We start from the raw sequence: 20,979 nt of genomic DNA, 5'->3' as shown, positions 1-20,979 counted from the left end.
AACACCTCTTTACCAACACACCACACTGTTGTGGAACATTTGTTACAGATTATGAGATAATATCATCAGTCTATTACCACTAACTATGGTCCATAGCATACAAGTTGCATATTTTTTTCCATTACCCTCTATAATTAACAAAGTACATCTATTAACAAAGTACATCTTTGTAATATGCAAGAATATTACAGTATTGCTGTTAATAGCCCATAGGTTACATTAATTTTATTTTTCCCATGCTTCTCCATATTCCCATCACCTTGAAATAGTGACAGACATCCACTCTAGTTCACAGAAGCGTATTCTTGCATTTGTACTACTAATTGTGGTGATTTTATTTACACTTCCTTATTGACTAATGCTATTAAGCATCTTTCTTTGTTCTTATTTGTTTTCTATAGATCATCTTTGGTCATATATATATTCAAAAGTTTTCTATTTATTTTTGTTTTCTTATTCCTGAGTTGTAAAACTTCTTTAGATATCAGGAAAAAAGTTCTTTATCAGATGCATAATTGGAAAATATATCCTCTCTGTTTGGAGCTTACCTTTCCATTTTATTAATGGTGTTTTATGAAGTGAACAAAATTAAATTTGGATTATGACAGTTTCTTCAATTTTTCCTTTTATAATAACTGTGGTTTTGGTATTAAATCTAAGAAGTCTTTGCCAAACTCAAGCTAATGAAGATTTTCTCCCGTGTTTTCTTCTAGAAGTTTAAGAATTTTAGCTATTACTTTTAGGTCCATGATCCATTTTGAGTTAATATTTGTGTATAGTGGAAGGTAGGGTCTAAATTCATTTCTTTGTATGTCCTCAAACCATTTGTTGACAAAAACTCTCCTTTTCCTATTGAATTGTCTTGTCCCCTTCGTTGAAAACCACATGACCATATATGTAGACATTTATTGCTGAACTCTCAATTTTATTTAATTTTATAGTCATTTTTGAAGTCAGTTGGTATAATCTTTCAACATTTTTCTTTTTCAAAATTGTTTTGTCTCCTCTAGATCCATTGCATATTCATATAAATTTTATAATCAAATTGTCATTTTCTACGAAGAGGTGTTATAGGACTTGACAGGAATTGCATTGAATCTGTAGATCAATTTGGGGATAATTGTTATCTTGAAAATATTGTGTCTGCTAATCCACAAATATGGAGTATCTATTCATTTAGATCTTTAATTTCTCTCAGAAAAAGTTTCCAATGTAGAAGCCTTATTCTTGAGACTTTTTAAAAAAGATTTATTTATTTAATTTCTCCCCCCGCCCCACCCTGACCCAGTTGTCTGTTCTCTGTGTCCATTTGCTGCATCTTCTTCAGCCACTTCTGTTGTTGTCGGCGGCATGGGAATCTGTGTTTCTTTTTGTTGCATCATCTTGCTGTGTCAGCTCTCCGTGTGTGCGACGCCATTCCTGGGCAGGCTGTACTTTGGTTGTGCTGGGCGGTTCTCCTTACGGGGCGCACTCCTTGCACGTGGGGCTCCCCTACTTGGGGACACCTGTGCGTGGCACGGAACTCCTTGCGTGCATCAGCAATGCGCATGGGCCAGCTCCACACGGGTCAAGGAGGCCCGGGGTTTGAACCGCGGACCTCCCGTGTGGTAGACAGATGCCCTAACCACTGGGCGAAGTCCACATCCCTATTCTTGAGTCTTTATTTTCTCTTTGATGTTCTTAAAATTAGAACTATTTTTTTCCATTTTCAGAATTTTTGTAAATATAAATATAATTGATGGTTTTATTGATCTTGTATCCTACTGTTGCAGCAAAGCCAGGAGGTCTGAACGACAGGGAAACCCAAAACAACACTCAGGAAAAGTGGAGGAACAGATTTATTACACGCAGGTTCAGAGGAGAGTCAATCTCCAAATTCTGAGCTCCATTTTTCAGATTTCATAAGTTTATATAGGATTTATGTGGGAACAGCCTGATTTTTGCTCATTGGCTAAAACATTGCTAGGAGAAATTCTGCAAGTGGGGTCACAGAAGCAGAGTGCAGGTGCAAGGTCTTGGGCTGATTTACAGAAGAGGGAACTGGAATGGTTTGTTAGATTACGGAAACGGGGAGGCAGGAGTTGTTCATTTGATAGTCCTCAGCAAGGCCATGTTTTCACCGGCTGATTTACAGAAATGGGGGCAGGAATGGCCTGTTAGCTATTTTTCTGCAAGGTTATACTTTTATTTCTTAGTACTACAATCTTGCTAAAATTGCCTATTAGAATTAATAATTTTTTTTGCAAATTCCATCAGTTTTTACACAAACAGTTTAATTGACAGTTTTATTTCTTTCTTTCAAACATGGGTGACTGTATGTATGTATGTATGCATTGCATTATTGCAATCGCTAGAATTAGCAGCACTATGTTTAAGTATGAAAGTACACATTCTTGCCTTGTTCCTAATTTTTTGGGAAAGAATTCAAGAGCTCATAATTAAGCATGGAGTGAATTGTTGGTGTTTCATATCCCCTTTTTCAGGTTCCCTTCATATTAATTGAGAGTTGTTTATTTCTCTCACTGCCTCTTTGATCTGGTCTTTATTCAAAATAAGCTGTCCAAAATGATTTGACTTATGGAATAGCAATTTAAGTACCAGGCTTCTTTTATTCTGTGGTAGGTTTCTTTTCTGCTGGCTTTTTGCTATCTGCAGCCTTCTTTCCCAAAGGCTTCTGTAGCTTCTTAACACCAACAGCCTTCTGTCCTTCCTTTTCCCCACTACTTGCCTGGAAGCCCCTTCTCATCTGATTTAAAAATATGGAACACTACAAATTTGCTTGTCATCCTGGCACATCCCGTATCATCCTGACCTCTGTATCATTCCAATTTTATGTTCTGCCAAAATGCATACTATTGACAGTTTTTGTCATTAATGGGTATTGAATTTTGTTAATGACATTTTTGTGCATCTGTTGTTAAAATTGGCTATCTTTTTTTCTTTTGAAAATATGTTGTTACTTATAAAACATAATGGGGTAAGTGACACATGGGTAACCAACAACTTGCAAATGCAAAAAAATAAACTTTGGTATCACAATTTTATATAAGGCAATAAGTAATAGTACTTTATCAATGTGATATCTATATTTATCATATCTAGTTTGCATTTCTGAAAATTCATTTATTGCATCATCATAATCTATACTTTTAGCAAAGTATTCTCAATATAATTGAAAGTGCCATCAGTCACTTGTAGCAAATGCAAGGTTGCAAATAATTTTTGATAAATTTTCATTTCTAGAAGGATCTTTCTGCTTATGCAATGGTTATTGATCTTTAAAGAGTATGTTATAAGTTTGACATTTGAATAAATATGTGATGAATTATTTAAAAATATACATTTTGGTACACCTAGTACATACTGGGTACTAGATGATGATGATTCTTGGAGAAAAATTTTTCTAAAAAGATTTAACTCTTCATGCAAATTAGTTTCTTATAAGTCTGAAATTACTTTTTTTTCTTAACAAATCTATTTGATACATATTAACATAAACCTAACCAATGTGTACAATCAATGGTATTTGACATAATTACATATATGTGCATTCATCCCTTCATTCTTAGAGCACTTTCATTATTCCAATAATAATAACAATAAACAAAATATAAACAAAACTCATCGCCTCTCAATCTCTCTATGCTTACCTGCTGTATGTAGTTACTATTCTTTTTCCTTGTCTCTAGTATATTTGTGTTTATATTTTGTAAAAACAGTCTTATATATGCAATATCACCCATATTCATGTTTTAGTTGAGGTTTTATTATCTTATAGAGTGCCATGTTACAGTTCTTAGCTTTCCTTCTAGTACTATACATGACCTTAGACTTTCCCTTTCAATCACTGTTATACCTGTACAATAGTACTACTAGTTACAAACACCAATTTTGTAACTAAATTCTTTAACCATTTCTATTCATTTCCAAAGATTTGCAAACAACCTTTTTACCAGTTCTGCAGAGATTAACCCTTGGTTTTCCATTCTCTACTCTCCTTCTATTTTCTGGTGACCTATATTCTAATTATTAGCTCCACGAGTTTACACAATATATTTAGTTCATAATAGCACAATCATAGATTATTTGTCTTTTTGTTCTGGCTTGCTTCACTCAACATAATGTCCTACAGGTTCATCCGTGTTGTCGTATGTGCCATAACTTCATTCTTTCTTAATGCTGCATAATATTCCATTGTGTGTATACACCACCATTTATTTATCCATTCATCAGTTGATGGATCCCTGGGTTGTTTCCAATTTTTGGCAGTCATGAATAATGCCACTATGAACATCAGGGTGCAGATGTCTGTTTGTGTCTCTGCTCTCAGTTCTTCTGTGTATATACCAGGTCACATGGCAAGTCTATATTCAAATTCCTTAGAAACTGAACATTGGCTATCTTTCTGAGCTTTATTTGATTAATGTGCTTTTTAGAGTAATTAATTTGCATACTTAACCAATTTTGCATTCCAGGCATAAACCTTACTTGGATTTGGATTGCTAAAATTTTGTTAAGAGTTCTTGCATCTATATTCATAAAGAATATTTGCTTGTAGTTTTATTTTCATGAGATAGTTTTGTGTTTGGTTATCAGTGTAATAATAGTCCCACTGAATGAGTTGAATTTGCTTGCTCTCCTCCAATAGCTACAAGACTCTGTAAAATATAAGTATTATTTCTTCTATAATTATCTAATACAATTCACTGATGATGCTATGTTGATATGGGCTTTTCTTGGTGGAAAGATTTTTAATTATTAATTTAATTTCACTACTTGTTATAGATCTATTCAGACTTTTTATTTCTTATTTAGTCAGTTTGCAAATGGATTTATCATCAGAAATTTTCCCGTTTCATCTAAATTGTATAATTTGAGGCTTAAAGTTGCTCATAATACTCCTTTACAATCCTTTTAATTTCTTCAGTGTTAGTAGTGATGCCCTTCTTTCACTTCTGATTTTTGTCATATGTGTCTTCCATCTTTTTTCCTAGGTTAGTCAAACAAAGATTTGCCAATTTAATTTGCTTTTGATTTTTTTTTTTCTATTTCACTTATTTCTGCTCTAATCTATTATATCTTGCTTGGAGTTTAGTTTGCTCTTTTTCTACCTTATTCAGGTATAATCTTGGTTTATTGATTTGAGACTTTTCTTCTTTTCTGAAATAGGTGCTTAAGCTATACATTTCCTTCAAAACACTGTGTTGACTACATCCCACAAATTTTGATATGTTGTGCTTTTGTTTTCAATCAGCCTACAGTATGTTATAATTCTCTTGTGATTTCTTCATTGATACATGAGTTACTTAGAAGTATATTGTTTCATTGCCAAGGATTTTGGGATTTCCAAGGTTTTCTTGTGTTGTTTATTTGTAATCTAATTCTGCTGTTTTGAGAGAATATATTGTGTATGATTTCAATCCTATTACATTTATTGAGACTTATTCTATGGCCTGGCTGCGTGTCTTTCCTGTAAAATGTCCCGTTTACACTTGAAAAGAGTAATGTACTTTGCAGTTATCTGCTCTTGTGTTTTGTATTTGTCAATAATGTTGAGTTTGTTCATTGTGAGATTTTTTTTGCCATCTAAATCCTTCCCAATTTTTGCTTAATTGCCCTACATTAGTAATATAGTCAGTCAAGCTTTCTTATTTGCATGGTATATTTTTCCACTTATTTTACTTTCAATTTATTTGTGTCTTTGAATATATGATATGTATGTTGTAGACAGCATATAGTTGAATCCTATTTATATATTGAATTTGATAATATCTCCCTTTTGATTTGTTAGACCATTCACATTCAACGTAACTATTGATATTCCTGGATTTACGTTTACCACTTCGCTGTTTGTTTTCCATGTTTACTGCCTCTTTTGTTTTTAGGTCCTTCCTTAACTTTCTAGTTTAATTCCTCTGCTCATATTGTACTCTACATTTTTTAAAAATTTATTTTCTTAGTGGTTGCTCTAGGGGTTAAAATATGTATCTTCACTTATTGCAATTAAATTTCAGATCAATATTACCACTTCTGGAAAAATATAAATTGTTTCAATATATAATATATATCCATTTCCTCTCTCTTTTTGTGCTATAATTTCCATATATTACATTCAGTATGTTACAAACCTAATAATATAGCATTATTTTATATCATTTTATTCAACCTTTTATTTTTATTTGTTTATTTATTTCTCTCCCCTCCCCCCCGCCCAGTTGTCTGTTCTCTGTGTCCATTTTGCTGCGTGCTCTTCTTTGTCCACTTCTGTTGTTGTCAGTGGCACGGGAATCTGTGTTTCTTTTTTGTTGCATCATCTTGCTGTGTCAGCTCTCCGTGTGTGTGGCACCATTCTTGGGCAGGGTGCATTTTCTTTCGCACTGGGCAGCTCTCCTTATGGGGCACTCTCCTTGCATGTGGTGCTCCCCCACGCAGGGACACCCCTGCATGGCATGGCACTTCTTGTGCACATCAGCACTGCACATGGGCCAGCTCCACACGGGTCAAGGAGGCCCGGGGTTTGAACCACAGACCTCCCATGTGGTAGACAGATGCCCTATCCACTGGGCCAAGTCTGCTTCCCTTATTCAACCTTTTAAAAAGAAGGGAATAAAGGAGAAATGTATTTATAGAATCTTTATAATTGACCCCACACATTTACCATTTCTGATACTATTCATTTATTCCTAAGGATTTGTGTTATCATCTGAGGCATTTTCCTTTTGACCTCAAGGAATTCCTTCAGAATTTTTTCTTTTGCTGTTTTCTGAAAATGCATTCTGTCTTTGTTATTTGAGAATGTTTTTAATTAGTTTTCATTTTTTCAGGAATATTTTTGCTGGATATAGAATACTGGTTGGCATTTTTTTAAGCACTCTGAATTTGTCATTCCATTGCTTCTGGTCTTCATAGTTTCAGATGAGAAGTCACCCAACGGTCATATTGATGTTTCCCTGTAATGAGTTGTTTCTCTCTTTCTGCTTTCAAGATTTTTTTCTTTGTCTTTAGCTTTCAACAGCTGGATTAACATCTTTCTAGGTGGGAATTTCCTTGTATTTATCTGATTTGGGGTTTGTTGAGTTTCTTTGATGTGTGAGTTTGGTTTTCATCAAACACCAGGATTGTTTGTCCATTTTTATTCAAATATTATTTGTTAATTTCTCTTTTCCCTCTCGTTCTGGGACTCCTCTTAAATACATGTGGGTGCATTTGATGTTGTACCACAGATTTCTCAGTCTCTTTTCATTTTTCTTTATGTGTTTTTCTCTCCAGTATTCAGATTTAATATTTTCTATCCATCTATTTTCAAGGTCATTGTTTTTTCTTCTGCCATATCAGTTAAGATCACCTAGTGAATTTTAATTTTAGTTATTTCATTTTTCAACTCAAGGATATCCATTTTCTACTTAAAACACAGTTTCTGTTTATTTATTGAGAATATCCATTTGTTGATTCATTGCTGTAATACTTTTCTTTCAGTCTTTCAATGTAGTGTTACCTTTAATTCACTGAACATATTTATAATACATACTTTGAAGCCTTTGTCTACTAAATTCAACCTCAGGAAATAGTTTCTATTGACCTCTATTTTTCCCTCTGTGAGTTCGCTTCATTGTATTTTATGTCTCAATTTTTGGTTGAAAAACATACGTTGAGATAACATATTGTAGCAACTTAGAAGCTGTTTCTATGGACTGTTTTCTTCCCTAAGTTTGGCCTGGCCAGGAGTCTGTGACTCCCTTGGGCCCTCTGGTGTATGACATATACTACATCTTGTTGGATAACATCTCATCCACTCAGGGTGTTCTCTCTCGGATGGTGCTAGAGCTGAGTTTTAAATAGTCTATTCCACCATTCTTTTAAGTCATTTGCTTCTGGCTGATGGGGCACATGGTAAGAGCAGTGAATTGTTTGAGCACGTGCCCAATGCTGTACTTCCTTTCCAGTAAAATGATTTCCTTTGTTAGAGGGGATGCATAGAATACAATGGCAATTAGGCATTCTTTAAGTCTATGAAAGGTGGGACTAGCTGAACTTTGTAGGAAAGAGGGTGGATCCATAGAAGTCAGCTCCAGGGTGACTGAGCAGTGTGAAAAGTAAACTTAGAGAAGACAGAGATTATATAGCATATTTGTTCTTCTGATTCCTTCTCAAACTCTTTTATTCCTTATTTTTACCATTTCAATTTTGTGTCATTATTTTCTAATAGCAAAAAAAAACAAAAACAAAACAGGCTTCAGAAAGTACTTTTGTAAAATCAGTATAACTCAAACCTATCTTACTAGATACAGGTAGAGAAGCTGCTGGTACAGCTTCTATATTACAAGGGTGCCCGTGAATGAAAAGAGCCCTTTAACCTGAAAGATTTGTTCATTTGCCTGGACCCAAAAGCAAAGAGTGTCTTTCTAAAATTTTTGCATGAAACCTTGAAATACCTATGTTTTCTCACTGCTACTATACATCGAGGCAAGGTATTTTCCTATAAGACTGTTGGGAACCAGAAACAGAGTTCTAATTTCTTCCAAACTTCTGTTTTCTTTCACTCATTGCAAATCTTACTAGCAACATCTTCTCCCAGATTATGTTAACTCTCAAAAGTATATCCATAATTTAGGAAAATAATATCATTCCTTTCTTTTTGAATTTTATAATGTTCAAATTAAAACCTAGACTACTATATCCAAATGTGTTTACTTTGCCTAGTTTAAAAGTCCCAAGAAGAAAACACTAGTTTAATGAGAAATCAATATTGATTTGGCTTTTAAGGGCTGTAATAAATAAAGCATAATTTTGGTATTCTGATAAATAGTGAATCAACATTTTTAAACTTTATTTGACTGAAAAGAGTAGTTTTATCTTTTACTATTTTAAGTTGGATGTCATCTGTACAAAAATATGCAATTTTCCCCTAGAGAAGATGGAAACACTATATTTCTCACTTTAACAACTCCAGCTGCTTTCAGGCTCAAATTAACGTTTCTGTCTGTGTATTTTATCGATGATGGACATTTAGAACTTCAAGGTATAATTTCCAGTAAGAAAAGTCATTTTCTTTCCATCTGAATAAACACTCTATCATACTAACCAAGTCAAACTAAGTTATTATCTGGAATTTTGCCAAGATATTAAAAAAAAAAAAATAGAAAGGTCATATTTTTTAATAGCTTTGTACTCTCCAGTAATCAAATTTGCAAGCCTGGAGAAATAAACTACTTGACTCTATCACTGTTCCCTGAGCACGTTTAACCACGGGCATGCTGTTCACAGGTATATTGCTGTGGTATTGCAGAACACTGCTTCAGCCTTATCTTGGTTATTAGCTTTATACATGAAGGCATAATGTTCTAATCATAATGTGGCAGAAAACAGCTAATAAGAAACATGTCTTATTAAACTCTACCTCTAAAGACTGTACCAAAAGATAACCACCAGTCAAATTTCAGCACACGGACAAACAAGATTACAGCATGTAAACCTGCATACACTTAAAGTGTTAATGGATTACTCAAAGCAACATTAATTAAAATGAACACCTGTTTTAAAAGTCACTTTTGTTTTGGATGACTGCACTGAATTCCTTGAAATGCTAAGCAAATTACTCCAGAGTGTTGGCGTAGCGGACTTCAAAGTGTCATTCTGAAATTACGGCTAAGTCTTAGTTTTGAAGAATATCTTCTTGGATATTTCGCATCAAAACAGTAATGATAAAGAAGAGTAGAAAAAATGTGTAAAGGCATCCTGTTGAAGAAACATAAAGGACATAACTTCAAATTTTTTTTTCATTGAATGTGTTGTAGGCAACTGAACTGACCAAACAATATGAACATTTCAGTAATAACCAATGCTTATTTTATGCCCAAAATATTCTGTGTTGCTAGATAGGAATAAATTGTCTTTCCTTGCATATTTCTCCTTCAACACATCCCTAAACTTAAAGTATTAATATAAAAGCAAAGTTTATTTTTATCTTTGGTATACCTGTCTTAAGAAGATATGTATTAGAGGCTTTACAATCCGAAGCTCTGTGGACTTGCTAAAAATCATTTAATCAGTTTGGTCTGTGATTGATTAACTCCTACATTTTAAAAGTGAAAGTGCTAACCTGCTCATTATCAATGGCTTTCATCAAAACTTCACAGACTAATTTCAAACAAAACTGTAATCCAATAGTTTAACATGAGGTTCAGCAAACTTTTCCTTAAATTCAGACAATAAATAGGTTAGGATTTGCAGGTCAAGAGGCAAAATCCAGGATAATATGTAGTTCCTTGCATAACCATTGAAAATTTAAGCATTTAAAAATGCAAAAGGCATTCTTAGCTTATAGATGAACAAATTAATCAGTTAATTCTTAAAAACACTGAAAATTAAAACATCATCATCAACAACAAAAAGGCAGCTGGCTGGAGGCAGCTGGATGGCCATAGTTTGTCAACCACTTCTTTAAAACAAGAGCCTCAGCCAGTAAAACCTAATGGTTAATAGAATGGCCTCTAGGATCATGCCAAGCAGGGTTGCAATACTGAGCTGCCACTTACTGGCCAAGTGAACTGGACAAGTCACTTAAAAATTTTCAGCCCTAATTTCCTCATATATAAATGAGAACAATAATAGTAGCTACCTCAGAGCTGTGAAGATGGATAATATTAATAACACCTAATTTCTAGAACAATTAGCATAAGATAGGCACTGTTGGAAAGTCTTTATTTCAAAAAATACCTAAGGCACACCGACTAATTTTCATGAGTTCGGGCCCATAGGTGTATTTTCGTGGCTGCCACGGTGTGCACCCAGACTCCCTCTTCCTGCACTAAAGCACTCATTCCACAGCTGCTGGAGGGTGGGCAGCCAGTAGCGCTCAGCAGCTTCTCTCACCTGGACCTGTCCTCTGCTCTACTGCTTGAGCAACAGCTGCCTCACTCCAGGTCATGCCCCCTCATCCGGGGCAGTCTGTGTCAGGTTATGCGGAAGTATGAAGAACCAGCCCCTGACCCCAATTCAGGACAACTCTGAAGAGCTGTACCAACTCCATAGCTCTCTGTACATAAGCTGAAGGTTTGGTTGCAATTGCAATGCAATTCAACTCTTCCCGTTCCCGGTTTCCTTTTCTCCTCCCCAGGTGTTGATCCTCCCAGGGCTGGCAGCACTTAGCCACCTGCATGCAAATCTCAGCTGCAGTCTGCCTCCTGGGGCTCTACCCGCAATAGGTGTCATATATGTCATACCACTAAAAGGCCAAAGGACAGATGGAGATTACTTAAGAGAAAGGTCCCTGACAGTCATATGCATAAAGCACTAGAAAAAAAATAATTATAATTTCACTACGTTGGGTTTGACGAATCTCAACACATCCTATCATCCTTTGATACGTGGCCCTTCTTAATTTCTTACGTTGTTGGATAAAGATCAGTTGAAACTTCTAAGAAGGCAAATACAGTCCCGTGAGTGGAGAGGCAGTGGAGACAATCATCCCTCAACACGGAAGTGAAAGAGACAATGAAAACTGGAGAAAGGACTCAGGGCTAGGGCCTGGTCGAGCCCAGTCTTGCAGTAGCGAAAGTTCCAGGTGTTTCCAGGGACTTGTCTCTCTATTAATTTTACTACTGCTACTACTGCAAGGATTTCTCTCAGAAGGTAAAGGGTGGATGAGAAAGGAACAAACAATTTGATTGCTGGGAAAATATATTGAGTCACCTTGAGCTAAGGTCATTTGGAATGAATCCTATACTTCTGAGCTAAAATCATTCCAAAAGGCAAAAAAAAAAATTCTTTTTTCTTTCAGCCTAATATATGTGTCATATTCCTGTCTTAAGAATGTCAACAAAAGGAAAATGTCTTGATTCCAAGGGGGGATGAAAAGGACTGGTATGCATTTATTAGAAAAGTAGTGAAAGGGAGATATAGAAGCAAAATTCTTATGCTGGGTAAGACTCTCCATTTAATTGACATAGTGGGTAATGGGAAGCTCAGGTGATGTAGGATTTATTTAGTGAAGCTGCAAAAGAGATAAAATCAATTATTGGAGAGAGAATATTATCTAGAAAGACCATTTCCAAAGGAATAGGATTGGATTTCCCTTTTGGATCAAATATACTGCCCCTGTCTTACCATCTTAAATTATTTGTTCTGAGAGTAAGCTGAAAGAGGAGCCAAGTATTACGGATTTTAGCAGTGGCTGAGAGTTCAAGGTGATTTATGGGCTTTCAGCATTCTGAAGGTCCAAAGAGAAAAGGAAAAGATCAGCTACTTTTAACATGCAGTCGTTTTACTCTGGGACTCCAAAATGGACTTAGTTAGAATAACCGATGCGTGACATTTCTCAGCCTTTTAGTCTGTCTGTGCCAAACCAATGGAGAAAGATTTCCATCTCCTCTCTCCCTCTCTTTGGCATGTTTTTTATTTTAGTAGATGTTGGAACTATACACACACACTGCACACCAGTGATCAGAAAGTAAAAACCTTTCAAATATTCATAGTGCAATGTGTACCATATATTTCCAATCACCAATTTTACCAGGATTTCATGAATAAATACCAGATAAATGAGAAAAGAGGAGTTCATGCAAAAAGGTAGAGTTGGGTAACTTTTAAGTTGGGTGGATGAGAAACAGCTTTGCAAAGGCAGCAGCCTTGAAGCGGAGGAAAGAATGACATTCCAGGCAGAGAAAACAGAATGAACAAAGGTGTGTGGATGGGATAATTTTGGGGTATGTGTGAGAAGTAAATAGAGAATGGACTGTAATTTAGTCTGCCTGGAATCTAAAGTGAATGAGAGAGTGTAATGGATATAAGTCTTGAGATGGGGAGAGGAGGCCAGGCATTTCACTCTGAAGGCAACAGGCAACTTCTGTGGACGTAAGGAAAATACTAGATCTCTGTTTGAAGGAGCTCTCCCTTTAGCAGAAGGAAGCAGAGATTGGAAATGGAAGAGAAGCCTGGCAATCATCTTGACCGAATCTTTTTATCAGTGTAAACCTCAAAATTCTGACATTCAACCCACTCATCCTATAGCTGACAAGGGCATCTAGCGTCCAACGAGGCAAGCCTCCAAAGATCGAGGGCAGCTTTGGACGTCAGAGGCCAAGATGATAGCTTTATTTACGTAACTGGGAAGTCATTAATTGGTGCTTACTCTATTTTAATTTTAATTTTTTTTTAGGAGGTACTAGGGATTGAACCCAGGACCTTGTACATGGGAAGCAGGCACTCAACCACTGAGCAATATCTGCTCCCTTAATTTGATTTTACTTTATTTTACTATTTAAAATATCTACAGGGAACCAAGAAAAAACCTTTGAGCAGCTTTTCTATTGTCATGATTAGTGGATTTCAAACACACATTCACAGACTTAGAATCTAAACCCAGTTCAAATCATCATTTCCTTCTTCCTCGCGGCTTTGGTTCTTTAAACCTCAACGTGATAGTTCTTTTATCATGTCTAGCTAATTTATTTATAGATGAGAGTGTGTTTGTCATTGAATGGAAGTCATGTGCATATCTGTGTGTCTCTATGCACAGTCATGCAAACCCTTAAAGTATTCTTACTTAGTTTTATTATAGTTGGTTATTTCTGTGTTTTTTTTAACTTTAGTTTTTTAGTTTTTTTTTTTTTAATCTCCCCCTCCCCCAGATGGTTCTCCTATCTGTCTGCTGATTGTTTGCTCACCTTCTCCAGGGCGCACCAGGAACCAAACCCGGGACCTACCACGTCAGAGGGGAGTGTCCAAAGGCCTAAGCCACATCTGCTCCCTGTGGGCAGAGGCATCTGGTGGCTTGTGGCATTTGGTCGTTTAGGCATCTGCTCATTATAGCAGTGTAGAGTCTGCTCGTTGTGCTGGGTGTGGCATCTAGCTTGTAGCAAGTGCGGCATCTGTTCATCTTTTTTAGGAGGCACTGGGACCTGAACCCAGGACCTCCCAAGTGATAGATGAGCACCTAAGTGGTAGAGCCACATCTGCTTCTCTCTGTGAATTTTTTTTTTTTTGATCATTGAAACTTTATTATAAGGTTGGAGGAAATATTTACAGATTGATGAGCACTTAATATGTCCTGGGACTTTGTTAAATAAGAGGATACAAATACATAAATATAGTTCTTGCCTTTGAAGTGCTCATAGACCAAATGTGGAATCAAACAAGTAATAAGAAAATGGTTACTTATTCTGAGCCCTGAGGGAAAAGCATTGTTTCCTCTGTTTTGGGTGAATCTTGACTGACAGTAAAGTTCTGTTGACAAGAACCAGGAACAATTTTTTGTCCTGACCCCTTGAAAGGCCCCAAGTAAATTATTGAAGTTTCACAGACCCTCAGCATCCTGACAATTTTCTTGTCAGCTTGATTTATTCAGAAAAGCTGTCCTGATTATTCAAATGTATCCTTCTTTCCAGAAATACACCGAAGTCCCTTTAAGTGACAGGCACTGTACTAGATGTGGAAAAGAGAGGTGAATGAAACATATTTATGGCCTTTGCCTTAGAGTTTATCATGGTATGGTAAAAAGGGAAATGTGTAATTTATTGTGACATACAGCACAGATTCCCCATGAGAAATTTGAGCAGAATGTGGTATTTTGATGAAGAGGGTGGCAACAGCTTATGGAGATCTAGATTGGCTGCAGGGAAGAGAGGAAGCAAACCAGAGACCCGGACGGAGAAGAGGCAGAGGGGAGGTTAGATTCATTGTGTTGTCTGGCAAAGAAAGTATTGTCAAGTTCTCTCTACGTATATTCAAAAACCGCTCTTCTAACCAAAATTCTCAGGCCTACCCCACAAGATTATCTAGCATTGTTGGCCATCTTTTAATATATTTTTGTATTAAATGTAGTGTTTGTATCATGTATGCATATATTAAATATGTGCAACTCTTCTAAGTGAAACTAAATAAGACATTTAAGAAGGTGGAAAATAATGGGGAATTCATGAATTGATAATGTTTACTTTCTAGCACGGGTGGTAGAAAGAATCACCCTGAATTAAATAAGTGAGGTCCCTTGGGTGGGCTCTTATTTCAGGTTTGCCTTTATGAAGCCTCCATCCAATCACACACAGCTCCACCAAGGTGATGCCCACACACTCGTTCAGCTCTGCCTCAGAGGGGCATTTATGAAATCAGTGACAAGGTGCTTTTCTCCAAGCCGTTTCCATTCACACACAAAACCAGCGGGGCTTCTGTGAGGTGAGCAGTAATCATCATGGGGCTCAGCCACAGACCAATTTAAGATAAACCGCAGTCATTAATTGCGGCATATTACATTTTATCACTGTGCAATTTAATGTTTCCGACCTGTTGGGCAGCTCGTAATCAAACAATCTTTAAAGGAAAACTGGCGGTAATAATAAAAAAATATTCAGCAATCCATTTCAGCTTGTGGCTGCCCAAGCTTGAAGGTCTCTGGGCACCTTTGCCTAAAGAGCTAAAAACAAAATTATAATAAACGGAAGCTAAAATCATAATGAAAAGGGCAGGACCAAGGCTGCTGAGTTGCCCTGCTATTAATTACTTGCCTTTAAATGCTGGAGAACTGTATTTAAACCAGACACCTGGAGAGGCTCGTCTCTAATTGCACGTATGGTACCAACTACAGACACGTGGTATAAAAACCTCATTACAGCTACAAAATTTGCCCTGTCCACACAAACCTGCAGATAATTTATAGCCACAACCATGCACCTTAGCCTGACCGTAGAAAGCAAATATATTCATGTGGAGTTTTCTTTTGGGGTACTTTTTTAGGATTACAGGCAAAATCTCAGAATTGTCTTTTTCAAGCACCATTTAAGAGGGCATGCAGGCCCATCATATTGAATGGTGAATATTAAACTACACTTTGTGGAATAATAGTAAGCTAAATACTCTGGGTGAGACTCAAGATTACTAATAAGAAATGGAGTGATTTAACAATTTTACCAGTGCAAGAGAAGTGAGAAGAGTGGATAAGACATAAGAGCATAAGACATAAAGAATAGGCAACATAGCAAGGGAAACAGAGAGGGCTGGCTCAGGCAGGGGCTGCCTCTTTCCATGCAGGTAGTCATTTCCGTCACATTGTTTATGTCACAACATCAGGGCAGCAAACAGTTAACCAAAGGAGACAAAACCCACTGTGACCAGCAGGTCTCCGTGCAATCATCAGTAGAACTAGCTATTATAGCCAATTTAATAGCTTGAAAATGAACTCATTAGTGGTCTTTTATCAGTGGAAAAAAGTCTATTAAATCTGGATGTGTGAAGAAGCAGCACAGAGGCTCATTTCCATCCCGCTTGTGACCCGAACAAATCTGAGAAATGCTTTTCAGGGAACCAGAGTCAGGCTTGACTGCAAGAAGAGATTTTTGATACCCATCCCCTAACCTGCATCTTTCCTCGAGGTTTCTAAGGCACTTCATCTTCACTGACAGTTTGCTGTGGTGTTTTTTACCCTTCTTTCTCACTTTCTGTATTATCCATACACACCTGGACAATTTACAGGGACAGCGAAAAGACGATGCCATTACTCAACTGTGAATTTAAAGTTACATATAATGATATGACAGAATTATCAGGCACTGTCCACAACTACAAAGTAGGGCTTAAGATAAAGCAGTTGGAAGTGTGGAAGAGCTAAGAGCTTCCTACATGTTTTGCCTCTCTCCCTTCCTGCCTGCCTCATTTCCTTTCTTCTCTCCTTCTTTCCCTCTTCTTTCCCTCCTTCCTTCTCTCCCTCTGTCCCTTCTTTCCTTCATTCTTTCTCTATCGGTGAAACTGGAAAGTGTTGTAAAGGGTACTTTTATGCATTGCACATTCAATATTTCCTGCTGATGATTACAATTCAAATTTTCCTGGACAAATGGTTAAGCATGAGCACAGGCAAGCTGACTCTTCATTAGCTCTGGGACTAGGGGACCAGGTTAGCATAAATATATGAAATAACCTGTGGTGCAAATGCGAAAGGTTCTCTCCAAATATTTCTTTCTCCTTAAATATCCCATAGACTTCCTGGGCTACACTACAGACTTTGGCTTTTATTTTTATGCTTTATTGAATCACTTCATTTGCATAATGTTTCATTTTCTCTTCTTGTGAGCAAGATTGTGAATTATTTGATGGGACTCTATATTTATACTTCTTTTAGAAACCCTACTACACTTAGATCAGTTTTCAATAAACACTTATGGGCTTAATGCCTATTGTGAAAGGATTAACACCTCAGGAGCTAATTGGATTTTATTACATTGTTATTACATGCTGTTCTGTTAGGCATGGTTGGTAGATAACAATCTTTAGAATTATCAAGCGAAGCCATAGTGCTGAAAATACTTGCCTAATTGAAGCCACTCTTTCTCTGAAGTCTCTTGTCACCCTCTTGAGGTGCAGGTCAGGATCAGTAGCCCTCTATAAAGGTCAAATCATGGAGGTCAGAGGAGCTAAAATATTCCCCAGGGTCATGAAGCCAGAGGCCATGTTCTGGCTCCTGCATACTATTGTGTAGTAGACTCTTCAAGGATCCACAAGTACAAGTTCAGAAATATCTGTCCAGATTCCTGTTCTCCTGAGTCCCACCATACAGGTAGCCAGCACACGTTCACTTTCATTTGCATTTTCCTCCCATTTGAGGAGCAAGTGCAGCACAGAAGGAGAGCTGCAGTTGCTTGGAAATCACTGTGGAAGGCCCTGCGGGAAAAAGATGGCAAATGGCCCTGGGTGCCCGGAGACTTCTGCTCATAGGCCACATAAAAGGATCATTTCTCCACAGCTGTTAGCAGTCTATGATTCAAACTGGTGCCTTGGCAACATAAATTATGACATGGCTTGAAACTTCAGAGTCAAAGTTAAGTCAAAGAACATCAATTATCTACCGTATTTCTTTAACTCAAGGGTTTCAGTGTCTTCACTGGGTGTTATTATTACCACAAACATGGGGCAAAGCATGATTAAATGGGCTTTTAGCCCAGAGGTGTAAAACTTATGTCCATTAGAATTAGTGGACATATACTTGGAAGAAGAAAATAAGAACAGTTTCATGTTTATTGATCAAAGTTTAAAAGAGCTTGTTTTCTAATGAATTATTTCATTGGATTATATAAATTAAAACTAGTGCCAGCTAGTTGTTACGTATCTAGTAGGGAAGTGTTTTTTAAGTGTGTTTGTGTGTTTAAAGTTAACACTCCTCCCTTCCCTTTAAAAAGTAGGTTAATTAAGTAGACCATGGAATACCTCATTCTTTGCCAATGGTCACTGGTCTATTTGCCCCACATTTTTGTCATAGATAGATCAAGAGACAGCTTCTTGGTAAAGCACAGATACCATTTTAAACCTCAGGTAAAAATTTATGCTACAAATACTTATTGAGTGGCTAATTGTGGTGGCATAGTTCTAGCCTTGGTTTTTGTCCACTTGTCTTCACCTCCTGTAAAGCAGGTACCACTATTGGGTTTGTTTCCCTTTTCCCTCCAGGACAGGGACTGAAGACAACTCTCCAAATTTCCTGACACACACCCCAGTAGATCCTTGTTGGCTACCTCTGAGTCCGCTAGATTTGAACAGAAAAAAAAATTCAAGTCAGAAAGAAGTTTTCCCTTCTCTGCTTCTTTTGTTCACTCGACAATTTGCAGGACTCCACCCTGGCTCTCGGTACCTCCTTGTGACTTTGTATGGACCAGGACAGGGATGTTTGCAGAATTCATCTAATTACAAGTTCAGTGAATCAACGTCTAGTCCAGAATTACTCATTTTCTCTTGCAGTCCGCAGCATTGTCTTCCCTTCCTTCACTTGGTCCTGAAAACACAGCTTTCCTGTGCTTTGAGGTATAAAGGACCTTTCAGTTCCCTCAGGGTTCCTTGTGTATTGAAGCAGAGTTCCCAAACTTTAGTGCTTCTCAGTATCTGGAGGGTTTGTTAAATATGGGTTGCTGGGCCCTACCCTCAGGTTTTTGGTTCAGGAGGTCTGAGGTAAGAAATGTCTATTTGCTTTTCTGGAAAGTTCCCGGTTGATGCTGATGCTGCATGAATGGGTCCTGGGCCCACACTTTGAGAACCACTGCCTTGGGTGAAGACCTTTTGCACACCCAGAAAGATGCTAACCTCCAGGGTGACAATCCACAACTTAGCAGCAGAAACAGGACGTGGAAGGGAAGAGAAATAAGGAACTTTGAAAACCTGCCAAGGAATGGCCAGCAGGGAATACTCTTCAGTTGAGTATAATTTGTATGTGGGGGAAAAAAAAAGTTGGAAAGCCATGCTGTTTTAGGAGATTGCTAACAAATTGATTAGTAAATACCATGATTATTAGACTCTTGGAATGTTTAAATACCCAAGCTGTCCAAATGTTGACCCGAACAGCTTGTTCTATGGACATTTTGTCATAAAAAAATCAATATTTTATTTCATTTTAATCACTGACTGGATGCTTATTCCTAAATAAAATACTGTTATTCTTCTTAACACTCTCTAATTTGTCTGTAAATTCATGTTTTGGGTCAATATATATTGAAGCCCTGAAGCATCACCGTATCTCTTGCTGAGAAGACTCCTAGAGAAGCACTTGCAATCTTTTTGAAGATGGGGACCTCTTCAAAAGTCACAAATGCCTTGGATCCCCATATGATAGTAGCTATAAGTGTACTCGTTGTTTAAGAAAATATATATAATAACCAAAAGTGATTATAACTTTAATAAATTAGGTATATTTTCTTTTTACTATTAAAAATGGTATTACAAGTGAATATAAAATGCAGGCCTTATTCCTCATGCCAACTGCAAAGAATTCTTGATCAGCAAGGAGTTTTATGGTCTTAACTAGCTGCTGTTCCATGGGACTCAGGCCATCCAGTTGGAAATGGCTGCCCTGCAGTTTTTGCTGAACTCAAGCTGACTCAGTGGAGGTGGCTCACTTCCTTCCAACTGGAATGAGAGATCTACACATAAAAAAAGGGCAACTAAGTGACATTCTAGACTACCTTGTTCCCTGGACAATATCTTTAATATAAAGGACAGTGACATAATTAAAATAGGAACTGCATGTAATCAAAAAAACCTGATTAAATTAGTGACCAGCAAACCTCTGAAGATTCCCTCTGAATCACTGACTGATAAAAACGAAATGCACAGGGGACCTGTCAGGTCAGAGAGACAAAGCTGATTAAGCAGGGAGAAAGAAAGAACGAAAGGGAGAAAGAATTTGAAGAGCGTATTTTTTTTTTCTGGCAGTCTGTTTGGGAACAGTGTATTCAGGCTGGTTTTATATAGATGAGATTTCCATCATCTCTAGGTTATTTTCCCAATAGGAAAATTTATTACACTATTTATTGATATAACTCCACTACATAAATTGGTTTATTCTACTCTTATAAAAATAATTGCGTAGGAAAATGTGGATTCTGCACTCTCTGGTCATAGTAATTTGCCCTTTTACTTATCTCAGGACGTCTTGAGTTTTAGCTGTAATATTGGGGACATGGCAGAATGAGCAGATAAAAATATTATCCTTCTTCAACACAGCAAAAACGATAGCATTAAGAGGAACTTACAGAACTTGATGAGCACAAATTTTCTCACCAAATTTTCTACTCAAAGTCATTGGGTGCCGTTTGAGCCTAGAACTAAATAAAAATACCATATATTATAGTCAGTGCATTGATTTATTATTATGTTTCCATTCATTAAGGAGGAACAGGCCCATAAGAAGAGATTCAAAATGGCTTATTGGCATGAATCAACATTTCCCTTTGATGATAGCAATAAAAGAACATACTAGCATATTTCCTTAAGGAAAAAGAGTTTCACCAACCAATTGCTTAAAATGAATATTTACTGTTGGTTTTACAGATTCTACACTTACATGATTACAGAAAGGATATTTGGTATAAACTGTGCAAAAGAGTGCAGATGCCCCCTCAACTTTGGACTTATCCATGAAATAGCCTCAATTTTCACTCGTTCCTCAGACCTCCCCTAGATGATCTGTAATGATGATTTCAGCCTCTATCTTTTGACCTTGAGTGCTAA

General features: G+C 36.9%; 1 protein-coding gene across 4 annotated transcripts in view; it reads left to right on the top strand.

Moving 5' to 3' along the window:
• The window catches only part of ADARB2 (adenosine deaminase RNA specific B2 (inactive)), a 627,544-nt gene that overhangs the window by 138,716 nt on the left and 467,849 nt on the right, over positions 1-20,979 (top strand). The gene's annotated exons all lie outside the window — the stretch shown is intronic.

This window comes from Dasypus novemcinctus, chromosome 5 (assembly GCF_030445035.2).
Source record: "Dasypus novemcinctus isolate mDasNov1 chromosome 5, mDasNov1.1.hap2, whole genome shotgun sequence".
Lineage (NCBI taxonomy): Eukaryota > Metazoa > Chordata > Mammalia > Cingulata > Dasypodidae > Dasypus > Dasypus novemcinctus.
This window is presented reverse-complemented; position numbering and strand designations above follow the sequence as displayed.